Source organism: Phaethon lepturus, unplaced genomic scaffold, assembly GCF_000687285.1.
Source record: "Phaethon lepturus isolate BGI_N335 unplaced genomic scaffold, ASM68728v1 scaffold23062, whole genome shotgun sequence".
Classification (NCBI taxonomy): Eukaryota; Metazoa; Chordata; class Aves; order Phaethontiformes; family Phaethontidae; genus Phaethon; species Phaethon lepturus.
In genome coordinates this window covers 44,709-48,997 of record NW_010524401.1, presented here as the reverse complement: position 1 = coordinate 48,997, position 4,289 = coordinate 44,709, and positions in this window count along the sequence as shown.

Genomic DNA, 4,289 nt, shown 5'->3' with positions numbered 1-4,289 from the left:
TTAGTTTCTGCCAAATTGCTCTGCCGCTTAACGCAACAGTAGCTTACTATCAGTTTATTATGTCGTAATTTTAATTGACCCAGAAATGCTAATTTAATATACAGTGTGTCACGGTATACATCTTTAAACATAAGGCAGTCTTTTGACAGACAGGCTTTGGAAAATCTTGTAGCAGATTCATTGAGCATATCCAGCTATGTTCCTCTGTCAGAGGTTATTAACCCCACAGCAGAATTAGTACAGAATGAAGGTCTACACTTCAGCACAGAAATACCTCAGGGCAAGGCTTGTACCTGGCCTCACGCTGCTGCTGAGCAGCATGTTTTAAAGTATATGTTTTTGCTCTCACAGTGTCAAAGTGGATTGTTTTAAGTGTGTTTTCTAAACTCATGGGAGTATGTGTGGTGCTCTCTCTCAAGTATTGTATTTCATTTATTCTTACTGTCCCTACCACTCGTGTAATTAGTATCTTCAGACAAATGGAGTTCTCTTATTTGTCCCTAAACACTCAAATCCTGTCATGGCTTCCTGCTCACTATATTGTATTGGATTACAAGTACATTCTCTTCCATTTTAATTTACCAGAGGGTTTTTTTTCCCCTGCAGGAGCTAGGACTCCCACATTATTGAAGATTTTTTTTTTCTTTAGAAATTAAGGCTGAAAAGTTTTCCTTGTTAGTCTATCCAAAAGCCTTACTAAAATACAGTTTGTGTTTCACTCTATTGTTGCTTTTTTCAGCTTCTCCACTAAGTTTTTCCACACCAAACCATAGGCTACTAGTAATTAGAAATGTGCATATAAAAGTCTGCACTTGTATATTTGTGTTTTCCACATCGCCTCTGAACATTTTTTTTCAAAGTATCTCCTCACTTTTGAAAGTGTCTTAACACTTCCAGAACGTGGATTTGAGGTTCACTAAGTGTATTGCTCTAATAGCAGAGCTGTGACTCTGATACCAAACTTGCTCAGGTTCAGAAAAGTTACAGTTGTAAAATACGTTTATTTTGCTCATGGTCAACTCAGCTACTGACCTGCTAAAAAAAAATAAATCTGTATTGCTGAAAAATCTTGAGTCATTAGGTCATGCCAGACCCAGGGCTGTCTAAATGAACAAGGTTTCCCTTTCCCTGTCTTCTGATGAAGTAGTTGTATAACTGCAGTGGAGAGAAGGTGGAGAAAAGGGTTACAGAGGCTGGAAAATTCAAGAAGGAGAAGTAGAGAAGGAAGAAGTTGAGGGTGAATGATTTTGAAAGGAATTAGGGGAAGGACTAAAGTCATGTAGACATAATATTGAAGAAGGGAGTGAGACAAGTCATGGCATAGATAACTGGCTCGGTGGGTGAGGCATGTTAATATTGAAGGTGAGACTGCATAGCTGAAGCTGATAAGCTCTGCTGGACAACTTGAACTTTATGCAGCTTCTAGTGGGAGGAGGAGGAAAAAGTGATGAAAGATGCTGTCAGAGAGGATTAGCACAAGAGGTTAAGTAGTTAGTGTCCCTGCATGAAGATGGGCCAGTGATTTCCCCCTGGGAGTGGACAGATACATGTGTAGGGAGAGGAGCAGCACTGAGACCCGATTATTAAAAGGGAGGCCGTGATTGCCAGTGGTCTGAATGCAGGGAAGTCAAATGCAGTTTATAATCACTAAAGGATGTCCCTTTGTGGAGTGTGGAGTAAGAACCACCATTCTGGAGTCTCATAACTTCTCCTGCCATAATATGTCTCTGACACCTAATAGTCTCATCCCCCTTCTTAGTGGATAGTCCCCAGAAGGAATGGTGGCCTGTTCTTTCCAATGGCTTCTTGTGCCATCTGCTTCAGGGATAAAGCTTTTTTTGTTGACTTAGAGATCTGAGTCCAGCTGTTACCCATATTGTGCAAGCTGAAATTCAGTTGTTATTAGGTTTTTCTAAATTTTTTTTTTGCCTTTTCAGAAAACTACTTTTAAGCACAGATTTAAAAAATTGAACTCATGAAGTTAAGAAACTCATAGAACAGAGATTGTGTGAACAAAGTGACTGTAAAAGCATTATAATATGATCAGTCTGGTTTTTGTTGTGTGGCTTGATATGTTCTTTTATTTGCAGATGTCATTACATGTAGAAATAATAAAACACAGTCTTTGAATCTCAATGCATTTGAGAGTTGCTTTGGCATAGTTTTCATCGTACCTTGTTCATGGAAAGCCAGGTGTTACATGTGGTTCAGGAACTTGGCTTTCAGCTATGCAGTTTGTGTAGGTTGTGCCCTTATCACATGACCTTGCAATATCACTGTAGGCTTTCATGGTTTCAGGGCTTAATTATTGTAATTCCCTTTTCAGTGGATTAGTGACGAGGCTAATCTGCTGCTTGCAGCTTGTTCAGACTGCAGCAGTGTACTTGTTTGTGGGTTTCAGCTACCCTTATCACATTCAGCTTGCTTTGTGTTTTTTACCCTAGCTACTGACTACATGGTGTAATGTTTAAATTAGCTTTATGTATAAAGGTCTGAATGGCCATGCCTTGGTTGCATTTAAAGAATCTATTTTTTTTCCCTCCTGCTAACCTGAACTAATTTTTCAGGTTCTGCTGCAACACTTAAAAAAGGTTTGTCTGTGGATCAAATCATCTGAATATAGACATCTGCATATAGGTGTCTATGTCGAGTAGGTCTTAAGTGGTCATTAAAATTGAAAGAGCTTAGAGAATGATCCAGGTGACTAGCCATTAAGTTGCTGAGAAATAAATGGGTCGTGTTGAGAAACACTTGGGTATCCTAGATAGCTCCTAAGAACTAGTCAATACAACATGATCTTTGAGACACCCAGTCCTTTTGGACTGGCATCTGGAGGTCAGGTGGGATATTCTAGAGCTTATTAAATGGCACTATACCCATTAAAAAATTGTCTCAAGCCCATGGTATTTACTTTGAAATAAGATGAATTGCTGTCTATACTCCATATCCTGCTCACCAGATCTCCATTGGAGACGGAGATGAGACTTTGGATACAATCTCTTATGTTAGCATCTTCACTTAGGTATCCTATTTTGGATCTGAATCCTACTATGAGGTCTTTTATTCATGTGATTTTTAATAATGCCCCAGGCCTTGACTTAAGACTGTCTGCATGTCCTAATCAAAATTCTATTAATCTTAAATCCCTGGGATGCTGGAGTTCTTTAGTTCCAGGACATTAAACTCTGCCAAAACTCAGAATGTTTTTTAAATGCAACCATTATTTGTGGCATTAAACTTCAGCAGTTTTACAGTGGTATCTCTTGTTATGTTTTGCCTCATGGAACTCAAATTAATATGTGTTGCCTTTTTTCTTTAAGGCATGGAAGAGCAATTTTGCATAATATCTTTTGTCAATTTAAAGGAAAACTTGTATGCATCTAAATGTTTTACTTATATAAATTGGGTGGAGGTTATGTGCTAAGAATCACATCTGTTCACTTCTGTTTTGAAGTGTCTCTCTCTTTGGCAAGTTTCTAAGAATGGATGGTATGTTTGCCAAGCATTTCTCTACAGTGACTAGTTTGAAAAGTCTTTTGTAAGTTCAGAATTTGTTTTATCTGCATAACTTGGAATTAAACTTGTAATTTAAACCTTCAGAGACTCTTAATTCTGTTAGCCCCTCTCTTCCCATAGTCCGTGCAAATAGCTCAAGTGCAGAATATTGTTTTGAAGATTGACTTTGAGTTGACATATGTTTGAAAACTTGGAAAGGTTTTATGACTAATTAAATATATGAAATCCAGGAGAATGTGGTTTTAGGTTTAGTATGTCCACTGTGTTTGCCACCAAGCTAATGGTATTTACCCAATGATAATTTTAGCCTATTTTATTAAAATAGTGAAATAACTTTTAAGTGTACCCTGTGTAATACATACCAGGCACTTCTTACCGTCACTGCTGGACAGCTATCTTCAGGCAGAAAAGAATTCCCAATCCCCACACCTTGCAGTGGTTTAGCTCTGCAGACATGGACAGTGCCATGTGGTCAGTGTACCTGAGGGATTTTCCAGAACCCCTGGGAGCACCAGGACATCCCACAAGGCCATTTGAGCTGTTAGTTCCCCAATGCCCTTCCAAACCAAGTTGTACTCCTGCAGGATGGAAGGAGAGGAGAAAGCTTTTTGCATTTTGTCAGTGCTTAGGAGAAGCCCTGAAGCATAACACCTGAGCAGAAAATGGACAAAATGCCTAGATCGCTCAAAATTGTTCTTAACAGAACTTCTTAAAAGTAGGGGTTATCTCACTTTTGTTGTTGAATTTAACTCTGCTGTATTTATCGTGTTTAC